This window comes from Tenrec ecaudatus, chromosome 1, assembly GCF_050624435.1.
Source record: "Tenrec ecaudatus isolate mTenEca1 chromosome 1, mTenEca1.hap1, whole genome shotgun sequence".
NCBI lineage: Eukaryota > Metazoa > Chordata > Mammalia > Afrosoricida > Tenrecidae > Tenrec > Tenrec ecaudatus.
Genome location: NC_134530.1, coordinates 258,517,851 through 258,542,593, shown reverse-complemented (window position 1 = coordinate 258,542,593; position 24,743 = coordinate 258,517,851). Strand labels below are relative to the sequence as shown.

Here is a 24,743-nt window from a genome sequence, read left to right as displayed (position 1 = left end):
AATTTTTGAAATCCAGTTGCCAATAATTATCAATAAATCTTGATAGTATATTTGATCAATTTCAGACTGGAGAAGTTGGTAGACTTCTTCCATTTCCTCATTATTAGTTTTGGCGGTTCATGAGTAAGCTTTTACCATAGTCATATTGACTGGATTTCTTTGTAGAGATATAGATAATATTCTATCACCGACAGCATTATACTTCAAGATAGTTCTTGATGTTCTTTTTAACAAAGAATGTAATGCCATTCCTCTTAAATTTGTCATTCCTGGCAGAGTAAACCAGGATTGTCTTATCCAAAATGGCCAAGACTAGTCCATTTTAGCTCACCACGGCCTAGTGCATTCCATTTTGTACCTGACCACTGCAATTTAAAAAAATCATTTTATTGGGGGCTTGTACAGCTCTTATCACTATCAATACATCCATCAATTGTGTCAAGCACATTTGTACATATGTTGCCATCATCATTTTCAAAACATTTTATTTCTACTTGAGCCCTTGGTGTCAGCTCATTTCTCCCCCTCTTCCAAACACCACCCTTATCATGAAAATTTATAAAAAATATTTTCATGTCTTACCCACTTTTCTGTTGTTTGTGCCTCAGAGAGGGGGAGTTAAATTTAGATCATTGTGATCATTTCTCCCTTTCTCCTCCCACCTTCCCCTTCCCCCTCCTGGTATCGCTACTCTCATTATTGGTCCTGAGTAGTTTATCTCTCCTGGATTCCCTGTGTTTCCAGCTCTTATCTGCACCACTGTACATGCTCCAATCTAGCTGGATTTGTGAGGTAGAATTGGCGTCATAATAGTGTGTGTGTGTGTGGGGGGGGAGCATTAAAGGACTAGAGAAAAATTTTATGTTTCATCCATGCTATACTGCACTCTGACTGGCTCATCTCTTCCTTATGACCTTTCTGTAAGGGGATGTCTAATGATCTACAATGGGCTTTGGGTCTACACCCTGCCCTCCCCCTTGTTTAAATTGATATGATTGTTGTTCTGGTCTTTGATGCCTGATACCTCATGCTCACACAGCCTGGTGTGCTTCTTCCATGTGGGCTTTGTTGCTTCTGATCTAGATGACCGCTTGTTTATCTGAAAGCCTTTAAAACCCCAGACACTATATCTTTTGACAGCCAGGCGCCATCAGCTGTCTTCACCACATTTGCTTATGCACCCATTTTGTCTTCAGCGATCTTGTCAGGAAGGTGAGCATCACAAAATGTCAGGCTATTAGAACAAAGTGCTCCTATATTGAGGGAGTACTTGAGTAGAGCCCAATGTCCATCTGCTTTCTTAATACTTAACATATAAATATATATACACAGATCTATTCCCTTATCATTATATATAAATATATTTGCATATGTGCATGCCTGTATTTAGACCTCTCTATATGTCCATTGCCTCCTTGTTCCTTCCTCAATTTCCTTTGATTTACCTCTTGTTCCACTATCATATTCAGCCTTCTTTGGTTTTCAATAATCCCTCTTGGCTATATTGCTCTTGGTCAAGCCCCACCAGGTATCCTATGCCCTCTCACTGTGGATTTTAGATCACTTGTTGTTTCCTAAACCCTGGGTTTGTTAACATCCACTTCCTTTCCCCATTCCAACCTTTCTCTCATGTCCCCTGGGAACCATCAGTTCTGCTGTTTTCTCCTCCAGCTTGCTTATCCCACCTATTTTTATCTAGATAGACATGCAATAATAAGCACAAAAACAAGACAGAGCAAAACAAAGCAACAAAAGAAAATAATCAAACAAACAAAAAATACCATTGACAAAAAAAGAAAAGCCTATAAATAGTTTCAGGTCTGTTTGTTGACCTTTAGGAGTGTTTTCTGGTCAAGTCTGATGAGGTGCCATGCCCTGGCCTCAAAGTCTATTTATGGTATTCCCCAGGGACTTCATTGCTTTGCTTCCCTCGCTGCTCTTTTGCATGCCTTTAACATTTCCCCCTGGTGTGTTGAGGTCAGGTCGGGCCAATTCCCTTACTGTGTTGTCCCTCATAGCCCTATGGGTCAGCGCGGGATGTCATGTATCGTGGTGAGGCAGGTTCTATGGTCCTCTCGGTGCATTGACTGCTCTGAGCAGAAATACCGTCCTCAAGGCTTGGTGGGCCAGGATGTGTTCCACTCTCTCCACCCCCCACCTTTGTTTGCTGCTGTGTGCTCTGATCAGACATGTCCCTCTCCCTGAGCTGTACTTTCAGTGCTATCCTCTGACGTGCATTCTTCTGGGGCAGGAGGGGTATCCATGTAGTTGGGATGAGCACTCCAATTTTTCTAGATTCATACTTTGTACATTTCACATCCAGGTTATTAATCAGTGTTTATAACAATTCTTCTCGTTTTGCATCATGCCCCATCAGCAAATGAAGGCAATACAAGCTTTACTTCATGTATGTTATTATGGTCAGTTGACTCCTCTCCTGCAGCTGTATTTTGAGTGAATCCCAACCGGAGGGGCTCATTTCCCAGCACGGTGTGTGACAGTGCTCTGCTGCTATTCATTAGGTTTCAGCCGCAGACCCCTTGGCAGTGTCCAGTCTGGTCCTTCTTTGAGTCTACTCTGAGTCTTGAAGGTCTGATGAAGCCCGTTTACCTAGCGTGGCCCTTCAGGTATTTGAAAGCACCACAGCTCTACAAACCACCACAAAACAGCAAACTGACAAGCTGCGGGGGGGGGGGCGGTATTTTGGTTGTTGTTTCTTTGTTTTTCTATTTTGTAGGGGTGGGGGGGACAAATCTCAAATGCGAACAGCGGGAACATTCCAATTTCAGATGTTTACAGTGAACGGTATGCTAAAATAACTATTTAATGTACTAAATGTATTGAGTTGGTGTTGTAACTCTACATTGTCCAATGGATTTCAGGATTTAAAAGTCTACTAAACTAAGCTTAACTCAACTACAGTAACCATTAAAAGAACTAAACAAAGCTCATTTAACTACTAGTGACTATTGAAATACACTTTTTCTGAGAATATCCTAATTTTCCCATTTTTTCTTCCTTATAATTAAAATCTCTTCTAAGTTGCAATTACTTTTAACACAAAAAGTCAGAATAGATTCTTCCTCACGAAGGGTATGTCTTCTTTTTTTAAATAAATCATTTTATTGGGGGCTCTTACATCTCCTATAACAATCCATGCATCAAGTGTATCAAGCACATTTGTACATATGTTACCCCCATCATTTTCAAAACCTTTTCTTTCTACTTTTTTAAAATTAAATACTTTTATTGGAGGCTCATACAACTCTTATCACAATCCATATATTCATCCATTGTGTCAAGCACATTTTTACATATTTTGCCATCATCATTTTCAAAGCATTTTCTTTCTACTTGCTCCCTTGATATCAGCTCCTCATTTCCCCCTCCCTCCCCCATCCTCTTTTCCTCATGAGCCCTTGATAGATCATAGATTATTATTTTCATATCTTACATCATTCTCTGTCTCCCTTAACCCACTTTTCTGCTGTTCATCCCCCTGGGAGGGGGTTATATGTTGATCCTTGTGGTTGATTCCCCCTCACAAATGGTATTTCTGAGGATACTTTTGAAATAAATTATAAAATCAAGTTTTCTCTAATATCATTTAACTCATACTTTTGTTTAAATTTTTCCTATCTCATATATATATATATATATTATATTAAAATCCAATATTATTTCTCTCTGGATTTTTCAAAATAATTTGTTCCATAACATTATATTGAATAGCAATCATGTTTTAGATTAAGAAAAAAAGAGACATGCATTTTTCATTCCTAAAAAAATATGTTTATAGTATTAGATGAAATGCATTGTGATTTTGACATTTATTTATTGTGAACACTATGCATCACTAGCTAACATTATGGAATCAAAATATACTGCCAATTAAACTTTATCTGCTCTCTTTGGTCTCATCTATCATATTAATTATCACTGGAAATCTTTCTTTTTTAACCTGTCAACCAGTGATATGCTGTAAAGTTGAACCTCAAATTAAAATAATCTTAATTTGTAGTACTCGTTGGTTTCTGTCATGTGACTATACCCACCATGGTTTATTACAGCATATATATACTTTCAGTAGGAAAATAAGAAATTACTTTCCTAATATGTCAACAAAAGTGTTCAAATTGAGTCTGGAGACCATAGTGGAACTAACATGGGTCATGTGCCTTGGAGCAGAGGTGCCTGGGAAACTTTGAAACACCACTACTAACAAATTAGTCTCTCCCAAGCTCCTACATCACTGCTTCAGCTTAGTATATTTATGTCTCAATCTCAGAACTCTTTTAAACTAAGAAAACCGCTGTAATGGACATCACAGGCATCATACAAAGCACTATATTTTCTAAGCACACAGATACAGACACAAGGGTTCCGATAGGGTTGTTGATGAAAGAAATGATTAAGCATTTGGATGCTGCTCACAGAAAGGTTAGAAGTTCTGTTTCACTCAGAGGCACCTTGGAAGATGTACTTCTGAAAAGCTAACTGTGTTAGTTTGGGTATTTTAAAGAAACAAATCCACAGAAACTCATGTGTAACAGAGAGTTTTGCATAAAGGTTAAGTGTGCACCAAGAAAACATCCTAACCCAGTGCTGCCTAAGCCCACAAGTCTAACATTAACTCATTAACCCATATGTCCAACACCAATCCACAAAGTCCTCCTCCATCTCACAAAACAGACAAAATGACACTGACTGCAGGAGGAAAGCCGAATCAGTGAACATGTAAGCATCTCTGCGCTGGCAGGGGTCTCTACACAGGTGCTCCAGCACCCAGGGCTGCATCCGGGTAGGTCCATGCAGTTTCTCCTTGGGGATGTCTTGCAGGAAGTGAGCCTTGCCAGCTGAAGCAGGGAACTTCTAAGGCAGCTGCACCCTGGTCTGACCATAAGCAAGAGACCCGAGACCTAGAATGGTGAGGCTCACTGAGCCATTTATCCCCCCGCCTTTCAATTAACCCCACATGTGTTTATCAGCCAGGTTGACACAATAAACTATTTCACTAACCATTGAGAATCTCAGGGAGCACAGTTCTATTCTGGCATACACAGGATTGCCATCAATCTGAAATAACTCCATGGCAAATGGCTTATTGTTATAAAATATCTCCGTATACATGATCCCTTTCACTCATTCCAACAGTGCTCTAAGGTATTATTGTTTCTCTTCCCTGTTGGCTGCTGGTGTTTTATGAGTAGCTTACCCATGAAAAGCCACACTGTTAGAATGTGACAGAGGAGAGTCATATAGTTCCCAGTGGCCTTTTTCCACTGAACTTCACTCACCCTCTTCCTACTGACTTCCCTTCAGAATGAGTGTTGACAAGCATTAAGACTATGGGATTTGACCTGAGTCCTTTCTAGAGATAAAACAATAATCTTCCTAGAAATGCTGGTCAGATGATCATGAGGTGTGGTGTCTTTTCAAGCACAAGGGCAAGTTGGCACAGTGTTTGAAGAGAAAGCAGGGATGAAAAAGAAAGCAAACCCTGGTGTAGTCAAAGCACAATGTGGGGCATGTCATCATCTCCCTACCCAGGCCCAGGTACACCTGACGTGGAAACACCTGTCAAGGTATGAACAACATGCAAAATCCCTTTTGTTGTTCCCCTGTGCACAGCTGAAAAAGTTTGGGGTTTTCAAAAGAAATTTTGCTGCATCATCATGGGAAAACAAACAATAAATGAAAACAGAAAAGACTAAAAAAGGTAAAAAATACAGACTTTCAAAAATTTGCTATGGAGGCTTGCAAGCATTCTTTCCTTCTACCCAGGGCCCCAGTCCAAGGCCTCAGGCCCCTCCAGTAGTGCAACCCCACTTGACAGACGAGACACTCCTTCTAGCTCCGCAGGTGCTTTTACCATCGCTCTCATCCTGCTACCTCTTTTCTACAGGGGAGTATGCTGCTACCTGGAAATAGAGGTGAAGAGCTCAGAAAGACCACTCCCACAACTCAGCGAGGCAACCCTCCCTCCCACTGGCTGCCAACAGCCCAAACAGGAACGTCCAACATATGAAACTGCTCTGAAATAGCCAGGATGGAGTCCTGGACTGACCATTTTTCTGGTTGTAAGACTTAGTCAATATTGATGGACTTGGATGAGCCATCAGTGAACAGGTCTAACAAATGTCCCTAATTAGGTGTGTGAGGTGTGAATTAAAGGAACCTGTGTGCTGCGTCTGACCTGTACGGTGGTGCCTACATCATCCTCTTTATGTTTTTGCAGGTGTGGCTAGCACCATACTTCAGCTTCTCTAGGTTCAGATGGCCCCAGCATATGGGCATACCTTAAATCAGCACGAGATCTAGCACCAGTACATAATTCTATGCCCACATGACATAGATGTGAGCATGGTTTCTCTTAACTTGTTGGCAACTTTTTATTCTTTAACAAATCCCATAGTGCTCATCGGATCCTAGGGTCCCCATTTTCAAGGGCAACCAGGAGAAATGTAAGGAAGGAAAGCGGGGATAGAAAAGACAGACCAGACAATAGAAAAGTAGATCACCAAACCCATAGCTACCTCATGAATTCTGGCTCACAGGGATCCTATCAGACAGGGTAGGAACTGCTTCCTAGGGTTCCAACGTTCTAATCCTTTACAGAAGCCAATTGGTGCACCCATCCCCTATAGGGAGCTGGTAAATCCAAACAATTGACGCTTCAATGAGCAGTTGAGCGCTATAACTACTTTGCCACTAGAGTTCTAAGAGCCTAAGGAAAGAAAATCTAGAAATGTGCAGCATCTTTCTGGAGTGGTCCTAACTTGCCTGTGACTTCCATTGCTATTACTGAAAATTTCCACTCTTCGATCCCACCTAATCCCTGAAACTACTCACCTGAACTAAAAATAAAAGAGATTTTGTTCTTTGTCATCTTTGGATCCCACAGCTGGGGTGTGTCTTCTGTGTGGATGTAGTTAATGCCTCCTTTAAAAAATGATTACTTGTTTGAACATAATCCTTTAAAAACCCTAGATGCTATTTTCTTTTCTTTTTTATATATAAATGATTTTATTGGGGACTTGTAAAACTCATCACAAGCCATCCATCCATCCATTGTGTCAAGCACATTTGTACATTTGTTGCCATCATTATTCTCAAAACATGTTCTTTCTACTTGAGCCCTTGGTATCAGCTCCTTATTTTCCCCCTACCTCCCCCACGCTCCCTCCCTCACGAACCCTTGCTAATTTATAAATTATTATTATTTGTTCATGTCTTACACTGTCAGAGGTCTCCCTTCACCCACTTTACGGGTATCTGTCCCCAAAGGATGTGGTTATATGTAAATCATTGTGATCAGTTCCCTCGTTCTCCCCCACCTTCCCCTTTCCCTCCTGGTATCGCTACTCATATTATTGGTCTTGGGAGGTTTATCAGTCCTGGATTCCCTGTGTTTCCAGCTCTTATCTGTACCAGTGTACATCCTCTGGTCTAACCAGATTTGTAAGGTATAACTGGGATCATGATAGTGGGGTGGGGTGGGGAGGAAACATTAAAGAACTAGAGGAAAGTTGTATGTTTCATCGGTGCTATACTGCACCCTGAGTGACTAATCTCCTCCCCACAACCATTTTGTAAGGAATATCCAGTTGCCTACAGATGGGCTTTGGGTCTCCTTTCCCCACACCCCCTCATTCACAGTGATGTGATTTTTGTATTCTTTGATGCCTGATACCTCATCCCTTCGACACCTCATAATCACACAGGCTGGTGTGCTTCTTCCATGTGGGCTTTATTGCTTCTCAGCTAGATGGCCGCTTGTTTATCTTCAGGCCTTTAAGATCCCAGGCACTATATCTTTTGATAGCTGGGCACCATCAGCTTTCTTCACCACATTTGCTTATGCACCCACTTTGTCTTCAACCTTCGTGTAGAGAAGGTGAGTGTCATGGAATGCCAGTTTAATAGGACAAAGTGTTCTTGCATTGAGGGAGTACTTGAATAGAGGTCCAAAATTCATCTGTTACTTAATTATAACCTATAAATATATGCACATAGATATATTGTTCCATCATCATATATAAATATATTTACATAGGTATATGCCTGTATCTAGACCTCTATAACTGCCCTTTGCCTCCTAGTTTTTTCCTCTATTTCCTTTTACTCTCCTCTTGTTCCACTATCATGTTTAGCCTTCATTTGGGTTTCAGTAATTCCTATCGGCTACTTTGTCCTTAATCAAGCCATACCAGGTCTCCTACACCCTCCTCGTCATGGATTTTAGACTGCTTGATATTTCCTTGTCCCTGGGGTTGTTAACACCTACTCCCTTTCCCTGCCTGCCCCTCTTCCATGTCCCCTCAGAACCGTTTGTCCATTGTTTTCTCCTCCAAGTTGTTTATCCTACCTATCTTATCTAGATAGATCTGCAGAGATAATAATGTGCACAAAAAAACAAGACAAAGCAACAAAACAACAACAAAGAAAAGCCTGTAAATAGTTCAAGGTCTGTTTGTTGGCCTTTAGGAGTGCTTTCTGGTTGAGTCTGCTGGGGTGCCATGTCCTGGCCCCAAAGCTAGACTATATTTTGATATATTGATAGCTGGACACCATCTGCTTTATACACCACATTTTGCTGTAGCACCCAGATCTTAAGTGATCTCTTCATGAAGGTGAAATATCAAGCAAGGACGGGTCACAAGAACTACCTGTTCTTAGTTTGGGGTTAGAACAAAAGTGGGAGCCCAGAACCCATCTACTTGTCCATGGATTATGTACAACTCTGGTTTATTTTAGCAACCTCACTTTCATTTGATAAAAAAGAACATTATTAACAATCCCCCTGTGGCATAAGTCAATCCCATTGCAACATCACAATATATCCAATGGCATAGAATTTAATATATTGTTAAGGAAATAAGTTTATGTGAGTACAGCTCCACCACAAACTGCAATCCATGAGTTCTTGCCTTGTGCAGATTAAATTCTTAAATGATTGAGCTCTGTTTACATTGAACATAGGGGTTGGTACTAAGGGAACTTTTCCAGTAACATTCCGGTACAAAATCCTAATACAATGGAGGGAAAGATATCAGAACTTAAATTGTGAGCACCCAACTTGTTGAAGGCTATGGAGAACAGTGGGAGGTAAAAATCCATATGCAGATAACCTATGCAGATTAAGCCTCTGGCACATCCCATCTGTCCACAGGCATAGTACACAAATAGCCTTAAATTGATTCTGGTGGATGGAACTATGGTACAATAGGATACCTGGTCAGTTAATCTCCCTGCTGATTTCTTTTAGGTTTTCTCTTTGACTTATTTTAATATTGCCCTCTGATCTTTTCTTTCTTTTTCTTCTTCTGCTTCAAAATGTATATACCATTTTTTTTCTTTTTTAGTCCGTTTCCATGTTTATGAAGCACAAAAGGGGCAGATGTACAGAGACTCTTATTGATGTAACAGCTTATTGAGAATGGGTGTACATTGAAGGCCATTGGGGAGCAGATAGTCAATATGGAGGGGAGAGTAAAGGATGCACTAGAACTGATTGTGGTGAGGTATACACAACTCTTTTAAAATATGACTGAACTATGGATGTGTATTTGTGAATTGTATCTCAATAAAACTGTTGGGGAGAAAAGGAAAGGGGAGAGTATGCAATAGGACCATTTTCAAACTTTTTGAAAAATTGTTCTCATTTTCCACCTCTTATCCACTCCATATTATATCTTGCATGGTAGATTTTAAAATCCAAGAGGGCAGGGCCAATGTCTGCCATGATTTTATTTTGAAACTCCAATGAAAAAAATGTATCACAGAGAGGATGCTCAAAGAAGGACATCCTCGCAGAGGGGATGACTTCATGAATTAAAAACAAGCAAACCAAAAAACCGCCAAATCATTACCCTGATAAAAGTGCCCTATTAGGAAATCCAATTAAAGATGAAGTCATAAAGTGAACACAAAGTTAAAATAAATTACAGATTCCCATATATAAAAAAGATTTGGAGGGAAAACCAAATAAATTCAAGTATATGAAAAATGTCTATCAAAGAGAGTGACATTTTCATCAGCTGCCTAATATCCATTCTTCCAAGCTAGACTTCAGTTCCCTTGCTGTATAGTTTTAGTATTGCTTGAGAGACTAAAACACTGTTTTGCTTGAGAGACTAAAACATTGGTTCAGAAATGCCCACAAGTAAAGCTTTTAGATCCACCAGAGCCTCTGAACTTAATTTAATATTTTGGTTGGTCAGTGATATAATGGGGCACTAAGTGAAAAGTCTGAAGACACTCTGTGGGAGAAAAATGATGTTTTTTATGAATGTCAATTTGTCGGAAGTTTGGTGGCTTGTGTGTTGCTTGGATGCTGGAAGGTATGCCATGGGTATTTCAAATATCAGCAGGGTCGCCCAAAGTGAGCAGGCTTCAGCGGAGCTTCCAGACTAAGAGCAGACAACAAAAAAGAATTGGAACAGCTGCCCACTTTGAAGGAAGGGGTCCTTGAAGACCTTAGGCATAGCTTCGAAGCATCTTCAAATACTGAAATCCTAAATAACAGAACATTGTTGGGGATACTGCCTGCAGATGTGTCCTTCAGGTCGGAGGGCACTTAAAAGGAGCTGATTGCTTGGACGGGAGTTGACCTTGGTGACACGAGTACGAGAAAGCCCGGGGGAGTGTAGCCTACGGGATCTTCATTTGCTGATAGGGTAAGGTCCACGGCAAATTTTCTGGCACAGACAAATGAGTGCTTCAGTGCTTCTTCAGCTTTCTGAAACATTTCAATGGGCATTTTGTCCGTTCCGGGAGGCTTGTTTTTTGCAAATGCATTCAATGTAGCTTGAGCTTCTTTCTTAACCACCATTGGCCCTTGCTCATATGCTACCTCTGGAATGGTGATTGTCACCTAGTTCTTTCTGGTACAGTGACTCTGTGCATTCTTCCCATCTTCTCTTGATGCTTCCTGCATCATTCAGTATTTTTCCCATAGAATTTTTCAAAATTGCAATTCGAAGCTTGAATTATTTCGTGTTCTTTCAGTTTCATATATGCTGAGCATGTTCTTACCTTTTAATTTTCTTTCTTTAATTTATTTTTAATATTTAAAATCTGCACTAGATTCATCAGCAAACAAGAAGGCTCCAAGAATTGGCAAAACACCCACTGAAATGTTTCAGAAAGCAAAGAAGCACTGGCAACACTCACTCATCTATGCCTGAAAAATTGGGAGACAACTATTTGACCAGTTGACTGGAAGAGATACATATTTGTGCTCATTGCAAAGAAAGGACCCAACAGAGTGCTCAAACTATAGAATGTTATCATTGATATCACACGTAAGTAAACTTTTGTTTAAGATCATCCAGCAACGGTTGAAGCAACACCTTGACTGGGAATTGCCAGAAGTTCAGGCTGATTGAGAAGAGGATGTGGAACAAGGGATATACCATTGCTGATGTTAGATGGATCTTGGCTCAAAGCAGGAAATATCATAAAGATATTTACTTGTGCTTCATTGACTGTGAAAAAGCATTCAACTGTGTGGACCATAATAAACTGTGAATAATGTTGAGTATACTGGGAATTGAGGACACTTGTACATAGGTCAAGAGGCAGGTGTGCTAACAGAACAAGGGAATACTGCCTGGTTTAAAATCAGGAAAGGTGGGCTTTAGAGTTGTATCGTCTCATCAGATTTGTTAAATCTATATGCTGAGAAAATCATCAGAGAAACTGAAACATATGAAGAAGAATGTGGCATCAGAATTGGAGGAAGGCTTATTAACAACTTGCAATATGCAAATGACACAACCTTGCTTGTTAAAAGTGAGGAGGAATTGAAACACTTACTGATGAAGTTCAAGGATTGTATCCTTCCATATAGATCACAAGTCAATGTAAGGAAGACCAAAATCCTTACAACTAGACCGATAGGTAGCATCATAATAAATGGAGAAAAGGTGAAAACTGCCAAGGATTTTGACTTGACAAAAATCTTGACTGGATCCTCAATCAATGTTCATGGAAGCAGCAGTCAAGAGTTCAAGACACATTGCATTAGGTGAATCTACTCCAGAAGACCTCTTCAGAGTATTGAAGAACAAAGATGTTACTTGGAAGAGTAAGATCTTCCTGATCCAAGTAATAGTCTTCCCCTTTGCATCATATGCTTGTGAAAGTTAAAGATTGAATAAGGAAGACTACAGAAGAATTGATGCATTTGAACTATGATGTTGGAGAAGAATACTGAAAGTACCATGGACGGCTAAAAGGACAATCAGATCTGTATTGGAAGAATAAGGCCAGAGTGCCCCTTAGAGGCAAGGATGGCAAGACTCCATCTCAAATACTTCAGACATATTGTCAAGAGCAACCAGGTCCTGGAGAAGGATATGTTTGGTAAAGTGGAGGGGGTAGTGAAAAAATGAAAGGCCTTAGAGGAGATGGATTGACACAGTGGCTACATCAATGGGCACAAGCATAGGAACAAAAGTGGTGTTCTGCTCCATTGTACATGGGGTTACTATGTGTCAGCGCCAACTCGATGGCACCTAACAACAATATACAAGACTCTGATAAAAGTTTCCTTCAAGACAACAAATTTGGGTGACTGAGAAAAGAGGGAGCTGTAATGAAATATATTTTTGTACCAGTTTTATTAAACCTTTACTTTAATTTTATTTTAAAATATTTATATTTCCTATTTCAAAGGTAATACATGAAATTGTATAGGGAAATAAAACAAAAGAATCACATTTTAAAAAAAGAAAATCGACAATTTTGTGAAGTGTTACCAGTGCTTTGGTAAGCTGTGGCTACCTCCAGATCTGCTGTGTTCTAGGCATCCCGAGTGCAGCCACCAAACGTAAGTGCTCTTGATGTTCCTTTTGCCTCATTAATTGAGCTGTCATGCTGCATTATTGGAAATGAATTTGATTTATTGAATGGTATATTAAAGTGACACATGAAAACGGCTCTTGTCTTTTTTATACAAAATAATGAAAAATTATTCTATTTTCTTATGAAGATAATTATATTGGCAAGAGGGAAACAACAAAACACTCTATAGTTTTATTCAGTAGAATTATTTTTTAAAATTACAAATTTCTTTAAAAAATCATTTAATTAGGGTCTCATACAACTCTTATCACAATCCATACATACATCAATTGTGTAAAGCACATTTTTACATTCATTGCCCTCATCATTCTCAAAACATTTGATCTCCATCCAAGTCCCTGGCATCAGCTCCTCATTTATTCCCCTCCCTCCCCAGTGCCCCCTCCCTCATGAACCCTTGATAATTTATAAATTATTATTTTGTCATATCTTGCTGTCTCCCTTCACCCACTTTTCTGTTGTCCATCCCCCAGGGAGGAGGTCACATGTAGATCCTTGAAATCGATTCCCCCTTTCCAGCCCACCCTCCCTATGCTTCCCAGTATCGCCACACACACCACTGGTCCTGAGGGGATCATCCACCCTGGATTCCATGTATTTCTAGTTCCCATCTGTACCAGTGTACATCCTCTGGTCTAGTCAGATTTGCAAGGTAGGATTCGGATCATGACAGTGGGGTTGGGGGGGAGGAAGCATTTAGGAACTAGAGAAAAGTTGTATTTTTCATCATTGCTACATCACACCCTGACTGGCTTGTCTCCTCTACAAGACCCTTTTCTAAGGGGATGTCCAGTGGCCTACAAATGGGCTTTGAGTCTCCACTCTGCACTCCCCCCTCATTCCCTATGGTAAGATTTTTTGTTCTGATGATGCCTGATCCCTGATCCCTTTGACAACTTGTGATCACACTGGCTAGTGTTCTTCTTCCATGTGGGCTTTATTACTTCTGTGCCAGATGGCCGCTTTTTTTCCTTAAAGCCTTTAAGACCCCAGACGCTATATCTTTTGATAGACGCGCACCATCAGCTTTCTTCACCACATTTAGTTGTTCACCCTTTTTGTCTTCAGCGGTTGTGTCGGGAAGGTGAACATCATAGAATGCCAATTTAATAGAAGAAAGTATTCTTGCATTGAGGGTGTACTTGATTGGTGGCCCAATGTCCTTCTGCTACCTTATTACTAAACCTATAAATATATGCACAGAGATCTATTTCCCCATCCTCATGTATAAATAGATTTGCATATTTACATGTCTTTTTCTAGACCTCTATAAATGCCCTTTGCCTCCCACCTCTTTCCTCTATTTCCTTTGACTTCCTCCGGTCCCACTGTCATGCTCAGGGTTTCAGCAATTCCTCTTAGTTACTTTACCCTTGATCATGCCCAACCAGGCCACCCACACCCTACTCACCACCGATTTGGATCGTTTGTTTCCCTAGTCCCTGGGTTTATTAACACTGCTACCTTTCCCCCCACTCCTACCCCTATCCCATTTCCCCCTGGAACTGTCAGTTCCATTGTTTTTCCTCCAGATTGTTCATCCAACCTATCTTATTTAGACAGACCTGCGGAGATAATAACATGCACAAAAACAAGACAGAGCAAACCAAGCAACAATGTACAACAAAACAACAACCAACTAATGACAAAAGCAAAACAAAATACAAGAAAGAAAACCTTGTAGTTAGTTCAAGGGTTGTTTGTTGGCCTTTAGGAGTGTTTTACAGTCCAGTCTGTTAGAGCACCACGCCCTGGCCACAAAGTACACCTTCAGCATTCCCTGGGGACTTCGCCGCTCCATTCCTTGCTGTTCTGTTGCACCCCCTTAATGTTTTGCTTAGGTGTGGTGGGATCCGATCGGGTGCAAATCTCACACTGTGTCTAAAGTTTTGTCTCCTGTAAGGCTATGGGTCAGTGAGTGGCGTCATGTCTCATAGTGGGGCTGGCCATGTGGTCCTCTCTGTTGACTGGCTGCTCTAACTGGCAACAGCGACCTCCTGGCCTGGTGGGCCATGATGTGCTCCACTCTTTCTCCTCCCCCTTCATCTGTTCCCATATGCTCCGATTAGATATGTCCCTCTTCCGGAGCTGTAGATTCAGTGCTGTCCTTTGAAATAAATTCTTCTGAAGTCTGGTCCCTCTCTCCCTGTGGAGACACAAACAATACCCTCCCCTTGGGTGTGTTAGTGCCCTGTGCCCCAGCTACTACCCTTTTCTTTATTATTATTGTTTTCCTCTCCCCACCTCCTTTTTAGTTGTCTACAATGTGCATCCTGTAATTGTTCTGGTCCCTGCCATACATATTACCTGGTCCTCACCCCAGGAATGTTTGTATACCATAGCTTTTTCCCTATGCCCCTTTTCCTTTTTTTTTTTTTTTAAAGCTTACCTCAACAGTCTTTGAAGTCTTTCCATCCATCTTAAAGTCAATGCTATCTTGAAGTCTGTTTTCTCTTTTTTGCCCTCTGGGTGAAGTTGTTCTATGTGGTGGTTTCTTATTTATGCTTAGTGAATGTTGTTCTTCTGCCCATACTAGATTGGCAAGGATCTTTTGTAGGGCTGGGTTCCTTCTAACATATTCTTTGAGTTGTTCCTTTTTGGGAAGACTCTTAAACTTCATCTATCTTGATTGATAATTTGGCTGGGTGGATTATTCTTGGGTTTGCATCGTTTTCCTTCAATTTTTGCAATATGTTACTCCACTCTATCCTCTTCCTCAGTTTCTGATGATAGCTCTGAGCATATGCTTATTTGGAAAACTTTATATGTGATTGCTTATTTTTCCCTAGCTGCTCTCATGATTTTCTCCTTTTCCTCAAACTTGGATAACTTAACTATTATGTGCCTTGGTGACTTCTTGGGATGCAGACTAGATGGTATTCTTTCAGCCTCCTGAATGGTTGCCTGGTTTTCATTCATTAAGCTGGTGAAGTTTTCATCCAAGAATTCTCTCACTGTTGTTGCAGATGACTTCTTTGTTGTGTCTTCTTCCGGTAAGCCAATAATTATAATGTTGTTCCCATTCATAGCATCAGACATAGCTCTTAAGTTTTCTCCAGCTTCTCTGATGATCTTATTAGATTTTTGTTCACATTTGTTAAAGCTGCTTGGCTGTCCTTCAAGTCACTGATGTGGTACTCTGATTTCTCCAGTTGATTCTCGAGTTCCATGAGTCTGCTACTGGTTTTTATTATCTCCTCCCTAAGCTCCTGTATTTTTCTTTGATTTATGGCTTTTACCTGTTCCATCATTCCATCCTTTTCCTGTAGTGTTTCCCTCATATCCTGTATGACTCCAAGTAGCATTCTGAAAATTTCTCTCTGCGGCAGCTCAATGTCTGCTTCTTCTATGCATGTCATTATGTTCAGGGCATCTTCTGCCATTGCCTTTTGTTTCTCCCATTTTTTCGTTGAGGTCATTGGGGCTGATGGCTGTTTGTGGTGCGTTATTTTAGAGGAACCAGGTGCCATTTTCCAGGGAGTTGAAGAGCACTGGCTCTCTCTTGGAGACTTGTAGGAATGCTTCTTCAAACTGCCTACAGCTGATTTCACTATGCAATTAACCTACCACTTTATCTTCCTGTGGCTTCCCTCTCAGGGTAGTCGCCCAAAAGGCTGGTGGGTTGCCTGCTTTGGTGTTGTGGAGGTTGGGCAGAGGTTCCTTCCTGCAGCACCTGGGAATGTTGATTGTTGGCAGAGCTACCGTAGGACCCCAGGCACAGGGCAGGAATTCCACTGTGAGATGTTGAGCAGAGTATCCCCTGGTGGAGGTCAGCGGTGCTTCTCTGAACCTAGGGCTAGCTACACAGGGTGGAGCTCACCTAGCTGGGAGTGGTGCAGGCATAAATGCCCCAGGCTAAGGGGAGTGGTCTGGAGGTTGGCAGTAGTGTGTGAGAGACCAAGAAAGAGACTAGGAGGAGATAAAAATGTTAAAAAGCAAGCCAGATGAAGGGTGGGGGACAGGGGAGGAGGCATATCCTGAAGAGGTGGAAACAAAGCAAAAATGTAGCTGAGTTGCAATTCCTGTGGAGCTCCAAGGGTTTAGTCCCTGCTCCGAGGCGACAGTGGCAACTATGGCTTTGTTGAGAAAAGGACTTTGCTCCAAGATGGAGGGCATGACAGGGAGGAGCTGTAAGGGTCCAGTCCCTGCCCCGAGGCGGGTGGTAGCAAACTGTGGCTGTGTTGAGATCAAGACGCCCTACAGGCTCCAGATGGTCTGAGGCTCCAGCAGAGACAGTGGCAGGGCCAAGGTCAAGCCCCAGCTGGCCTCCACTGAGGTAAGCCAAAAGACCCCAGCCCCTCAAACCCTGTGGGTATGTGCCTACTTATCTTTATGATACTCCTCCTGCGTTCCAGCAGTGTTGAATTTCCCTCTAAGCAACTCTCCTGGACTGAATTCTGTGGAGTCACCTCTGGTATGTGTTACTCGGTGCCATCTTGCTGGAAGTCAATTACACATTTCATGATGGAAAACCTCTTGAAAAATACTTGCAATGATTTATGACTTCACAGTGAGTAAATAGAAACATTTCTATCATATTGTTTTAGATATTACTATTAGTAAGGTCTTGCTATCATTGAAAAAAATGATGATGTTACTTAACATGGTTTATTTAAGTGTGGTCCATTTTTCACATGCATTTTAAACTTTTTTTTATTTTAGAGCACTCAACTTTTTACTAATGATGAATTATTACTTCCAAGAGAAATAAAAAAAATAGAAACCATTGGGAAACTACTGCTCTAAATGAAATAATGGAAACTTCCAAATCTCTAAAGTTATAATAATCCTGTCAGACCAAACACATATGCACACAAATAAAAGTATAAAAAATAAAACATCCAAAACTATCCTGAAGACAGTTAAAATTAGTATTAGTAATATGTGGAGCATCGAAATTATTATTAAACCATTATTTGGCATTGATGTTGCCTGTCCCAAACAGCTACCTCTGCCAGGTCATCGAGGGTTGGCTTTGTTGCCCCTGGCTACCTGCCAATATGATTTCACAGACCTTGGCTTAAAACAAGATCAGCAGTGGACTGCCCTTTTACATCATTGAACTATGGATGGCAAGTTAAAATTTAAATAAAGAGTGGAGAGAAGGCTATTTCAAAGCGTCTTTTTGTTGTTTGTTTGTTTTAATGTGAAATGTTCCTGGATTTAAGAACGTACACCTTTTCCCATTGTATTTGAAACATGTAAAAAATTAAATGGGTATAAATATTGACAGTCACTGAAGCATATGTGGACCCAAATATCCTGGTCATCCTTCAGAGATGACAGGACTAGCCAATGCTGTGTCCTTCGGGGGACAGGGCAGGGACGCATGCTGCTCTGTTTCTGTTCAGCGGACATCTTCCAGAAAATCCCATCATTCTTCCAGAGTGCCCATGGTGACAATTGGAGAAATAGAGGCAAATAACTATCTATAATTTGTAGGAGGTATAGTCAGGAGCCCTGATAATGTAGTGGTTATGCGTTGGGCTATGAAACACGTGGTCGGCAGTTCAAAACCACCAGCAGCTCTGCAGGACAAAACTGGGCTTTCTACTCCCTCAAACAGTTACAGTCTCAGAAACTCATGGAGGGTGGCTTTGAGTTGTAATCGACTCGATGGCCATGAGAAAGATTATAAAGTAGACCAGGTAAGCCACTCTGTCTCAAGCTGTGTAGCCCTTAGGCAGGTAACAGAGCCAGGCTCAGCTTACTCATCTGCTAACATCCACTTAATAGGCTGGTTCTGGGAAGCACAGAGCGACTATGCGTACCATTCTCAACCCAGTGATTTATGTTAGGTATTTATTCAGCGATGGTCATAGAGTCAAGTAATCAGAAAAAGAGAATGTTGCAGACATCAAACCTCTATCGTAATGAAAAGGTGACAATGATGACCTCCAAGAACTGACGTCAGCAACATGTGGGAAGAAGAGTGCAGTCTAAAGAACAGTGGGTGATCTTACATTGACACAGACCTATTGCTCCCGTACACTGCTGCGTTTCTGGACCACTGGGTTCTGTGTGCAGATCTGACATGACATTTCCAAGACTGAATGAGGAATTGGAGTGAGCATTGGGGGCAGCACTGAAGAGGCTTCCTTGTAAATTTAAAGGAAACGTTTAGTGTCTCTGTTCGTAAACTACTCTGGGCACCTGGAATATGAAACTTATGCTTCAGCCTTTGGTGCTGCACTGAAGGAGGAGGCCTCTGTTTACTGGATGGGACAGGAAATGGGTGGCATTCTTGCCAGTCACCGACAGGCACCATGCCCAGCAGGCAAGGACAGTTGTGAACTAAAGGATGGGAAAACAGGTCCAGAGCGAGATGCTTCTGCTTCCAAAGTGGCTCTTGTTCAAGTAAAACACAACTATGTTTGCCTTGTTTTTTACCTTTGATCCTAAACAAAAACAGTTTTCAAGGATATTTAATCAACTGATACTGAAAATATATATTTTCCTGAATTAAAACTTATTTTTAAGAGTTATAAATAACACTCTAGTCTTTAAATTTTACTTACACACACGTACAATATAAAATTTTTCCTTTTTTGTAAAGATAATAAGTGGTTTCATTTTATCCCAAACTAGAAAATCCCAAATTCATGACTTTGGGGTTGACTTTTGAACCATCACCATGGACATCAGGACCAGTGAACATGTAAAACGCTTTCTCACAGATACAAGGCAAGTGCAGCAGGCACGGTTAGATGAATGTTTTCATTCAAGAAACCAACCGGATGTCCACAAACACCTAGCCAATAAACATCCAAACCAGGCGTAGTACTGAGGTACGTGAATTCTGGGTTGTCATTTTGCCTACAGTGTCCATGTGGGCATAACCCAAGTGCCAGGAAGGGAGGAAAAACAAAATAAAACAGGGAACCAGGCCAAAGGGTGGGACGAGGAACAAAGGAATAAAGAGATTTTGTAAGTAGGTCTTACCAACTGCCCTGAGTGGTTGCCACACACATAACTAAGTGTTGCTGTTATTGACTTAGAGCTCTGCTGGCAGGAAGGTTCTGGATCCCTGAGAGTTGGTCCATCCAAGAGTCAAGTTGAAAGTCATTACCAATTCTATTGATGCGTGGTCAGAGCCTGTACCCTCACTCTCTGAGGGCTGTGCACGTGCTCTTAACCTTCAGTGAGGTGTGTTGAGGCCCGTTAGTCTTTCCTTTTGACCCCAACTTTGCCTGCTGCCGCTTTGCTCCTTGCTTCACTTTGCATTTCTCAGGACTGAGGGTGACTCCCTGGGCCCTGCCTTGGAGCAAAGGCCAGTGGTGCAAAGGCTTAGGAAAACAAAAGAAGCGAGGAGATGACTGAATTCATCTCGAAAGGGTGGGCTCTGATTTGCTGCTGACTCCAGGAACAGAACCCTCCACGGCCATGAATGGGGTGTGTCTGGGAATGGGTTCAGGACCCTCTTTTACCATCCTTCTACTATTGTGGTTCACTAAATATCTAGGGGTCAGGGAAAGAATGTCTGAAAGCCTGCGAGCATGATCCTGGGAGCAGGAACAGGAGAAATTGGGCACTATGCATAATTATTTATCCTAGCAGCCTTAGTCTAGTTACTGTGAACTTCCTATTAAATTAGGTAACTTCTCAAATGGAGCCCTTCTCTCCCCTTTCCTAAATTGAGTGTTAGGAGGAGATCACCCTTCTTCACATGTTGTTGTTTGGGGGTGACTGATGGTGACCCGCTATACAATGTAGCACCATTGGGTTTTCATTATGGAAGCAGATTGCCAGGTTTTTCTCCTATGGAGTCACATTTCGGTTAGCAGCTTAGCACTTAACAGTGATGCCCTGTGGCTCTGCTCTTTAGCATGCTAAACTAACCAAGTGCCATCCAGTCCATTCTGACTCCTAGCAATCCTATAGGGCAGGGTAGAAATGTCCCTGTGCATTTCTGAGACTGGAAATCTTTAGGGGATTGGAAGGCTCACCTTTCTCCTTTTCTTTATCATACACAAACGATATATTCATGTGATATGGGACAAATGAGTGACGTCTTTACAAACTGCCTTCCTTTTACCTATCATTGAAATAAGAATACTTAGCCAGTGGCCTGGTTTCATACCTGAAATTGTACCACTAAACCTAGTTGCTATCAACTCTTAGCAACCCATGTGTCTCATGGTAGACTTGTGCTTCAAAGAGTTTTTCAACGACTAAATTATTCAGGAGTAGATGGCTAGATCTTTCTTCTTAGGCATCTCTGGGTAGACTTGAACCATCAACCTTTTGGTGAGCAGCTGAGCACCTCTTTTACATGCAAATGTTATTAGCATAGAGAGCATTATGGTCCTTCACAAGATAGATAGATGAATTTTCTGGAACTGTGACATTTTATCTCTACAAAAGCAGGAGAATTGTATCTGCAACAATCTACCTTCCAAGGCATTCTACATGTTAGCAAGGCCCTTCACATCCATGGTCCATCATCAGAGGGGATCCATCAGGGGCAGTTAGGAGGAAATCTAGCACCAGATCATTTGATCTTCCTTATGGTCCATTTAAATTTCTTCTAGTTTTTCATATTCTCTGCTTTCTTTTCAATGGAGGTTTTCATCTGTTTTACTTTGTTATTCTTGTTAGTTTAGTTTGTTTTTTAAATGTCTTTCTGCATATGAGGTAAGCCTATCGAGACAGTAACTGGGTTAAAGGTTCCTTGAGGGCATGGCAGGGAGGTTGTGGGCCAACAGGGAGCTCAGAATGATGAATGCAAGGATGAAGAAGATGTTCTAAAACCAACTGTGGTGATGAGTATACAACTCTTCTCGATTGAACTCTTGAATTGTATAACACGTGAGTTATATGCCAATAAAACTGTTGAGGAAAGCAAACAAAGAGGAGAATTGGCTAATTGGTCAGAAGTTCAGATAGGCTAGGAAGGGGGCAGAGGGGCCATAGCTGATACCCTGACCTGCACCCACCCTAATGCCAAGAATCCCCTTGATTCCTGCTGGCGCCCAGAACCCAAATGAGGGACATGCTTAGAGAATAATCAATGACAGCATTTCTTTCACTTATCATAGATGACTAGTGTTTAGAACTATATGGGCAAAAGTCATTAAGCTAAAAAAAAACTTTTACTGAACAAAGATAAAACGAAAACACTCATGTTTTTACATTATAAAATTTTTAGCAAGAACCAAGTACATTTAGAAATTTTTTGTTAAGTTCCTAGGAATAAAATCTAATGGTTGTACTTTTTAAGGCTATTAGCATAATAGCCTTAAAAAAGTGGTATGTTTTTCAAATAACAGAAATAGTTCATCTGAAATAATTCCAGGCAGGCCTACCCAAGAGGAGATGCCGCCCCACTGTGGGGCCTAGCAGACCCCAGAACCATTGTCCATAGTAGAAACTCTCTCCTTTTAGCCATTTCAGGAGCTACCTAGTTCTTCAGTCTGTTGTTATTTTTCAGAGATTTTACTAACATTGTATACAAACTTGGATTATTCCTTCCAACTTCTTGAAAGTTAAGATAAGCTTTCTTGAGAGTGATAACTTCTGATCCCAATTCCCTTTAAGGGATTGGATCAAAGTTGTGACTCACATACGTGATGAAAATCTTGTCTGAAAATTAAGTAAAGTGGAATACAATATGAAAACAAAACAAAACAAGTAGTCAAGTTGGGTTGGATGTAAGACTATGACACTTTCTTGGATTAGTTAGCCAGTCTGATTTTGGGTCTGACTACCCAAATAAACAAATAGCTGAAAAAACATGTAATGGAATGCTTGTAATGAGAGTCATTAATATAAAAATTTCCTCTTAAGGGAACATTGAATTTGATAGAAGATACAGCCTATGAGAAAAAAGTGAACTGGAAATTCATATATATATATTCATATATAAGATACATATTCATATATATATTGTTCATGTCCTTTGTTAACCAGTACACGGTTACGTGTCTGCTGGTTTGTTGCAGCAGTGGGTCAGACGGCCCTTCCCACAGACATGGTACTCACAGTTATGAAAACCCCAGCACCACACTGGTCTGAAGGACACGCGCGCCGACGGCGTCTGATTTTGCCATCTTCGTCCACCTTATAGTATTTTAAGATGGCCAATGTATCCTTCTTTCTCTTATGCTTGTTCTTCTTGGGAGTGATGCAAGACTTCTTCCTTTTCTTCACACCACCATGAAGTCTCAGCCCAAGACGAAGAGTGGACTCCTTCTGAATGACAAGGTAGGTCCGTCATCCAGCCAGCAAAGATTAGCCGCTGCTGATCAGGAGGAATTCCCTCCTTGTCCTGGATCTTGGCCTTCGCATTCTCTATCAGATCTGAGGGTTGGACCTCGAGAGGGATGGTCTTCCCCGTAAGGGTCTTCACGAAGACCTGTGTCTGGGCGGCAGCTCCACGGCAGATGGTGGATCAGAAAACCTCATGTAATTGTTAAAAAGAGCACTCCCTTTTTAAAAATATAAAATATGAAAAACATGGAAGAATAAAGCATGACACATTCTGAACGGGTACAGTTTTCTCTTGTGTCAATGAGGAAAATTTTATTGTCAATGTATTTATATGATCGTAGTAAAATGAAGATTGGCTGCGTGGTGAACAGAGGAACATGGCCAGAAGAAGATGAGACCAGAATTTAAATCCTGCGCTGTTGCTTACTAGCTTGGCTGCACATTCTTTGTTCTCTACTGCCAGCACATTAATTTTGCCACCAAATTAAAATATCCTAATTAATAGTATTTTCCTTGAATCATCCAGAAGACAACGTATCATTTTCATTTGATCACGTATAAGCAAATATTTCTGTTCCCCCAACCCCAACCTTACATCAGTGAACCCATAAAAATTCCCAAAGGCAAATTTACTATAAACTTATGCCAGGTTCAGGGCCCCTGGCCTTTTATAAGACAGCACCAATCAAATGAAAACATACTCTTCCTTGCTTTGTGTCCCTCCCTCCCTCATCGAGCCCCAGTGATTTCTGGTAAGCAACATAGGGAAAAACCAAGCCCAATCCCCTTTTCTCTCAGCAACTTACCATTCCCTTGCTGGAACAGGATTTGCATGTGTATTGTAGTAAGACATGTGGGATTCTGTTTTTGGTTGGGACAGAGCATGACAATTTCATAATTGAGTTTGCTTTTACATTTTAAGTTCTGGTTGAATTTTCTAATACAAAAAACTGGCCAGAGAACCATGAAAATGGTTTGATGTTATATCCAGGAGCGGAGTAGAGGTTTGCTTTTCAAACTCACTGAGCATGTTTTAGGAAGTAGTACAACAACAATATAATTGCTTTGAATCATACTAAGTCTTGTTTATTCAAGGAACCAGTTAAAATTATCAAGATGTTTCTACTGTGCTTCAAAAGTCACTTACAATCATTTCACTAACTGGCCCCAGTTAGACTTTCTAGACTTTAAAAAAATGTTATTGCTTTCAAACAAATATCCAGAAAGAAGGCCCATCCTTTTCTTCTTTCTGTGCTGTGTTCTGTGTCCTCCTTTTGCCAGTCTTCCTTGGGGATTCTGATGCCTTTGAGCCGTCCTGCCTATGCAGGGAAGGGATCTTGCCAGCTAGTTAACTCTGGTATTTGCTCAGTTGACTTTCCTTACATGAGGTGGGAAGGAAATCAGCTTCTGCCATTCTGTATGTCCAAGGAAGTGTGTTCATCTTATTAGTAAAGTCAATAGACTGGTGACTTCCTGCCAAACACTGTGTTGTGGAACAAGAAAGTCAAATTGATTTTTGAAAAAACACTTGTTGTAGGTAATTGTTCTGAAAATATGCTAATGGTATACCTGATTGTATCTCTCTCTTGGAAACCCACCCCCGGAAGAGGAAGCATGTGCGCTCAGTGAGCCAGGAAGGTTTGGTTATAGCTCACTGCCCTGCT

General features: G+C 41.1%; 1 pseudogene; it reads right to left on the bottom strand.

Annotated features, from left to right (window-relative positions):
- Nucleotides 1–22,786: 22,786 nt before the first annotated feature.
- On the bottom strand, nucleotides 22,787–23,913 carry LOC142440211 (ubiquitin-ribosomal protein eS31 fusion protein-like; annotated as a pseudogene).
- Between the last annotated feature and the right edge of the window lie 830 nt (nucleotides 23,914–24,743).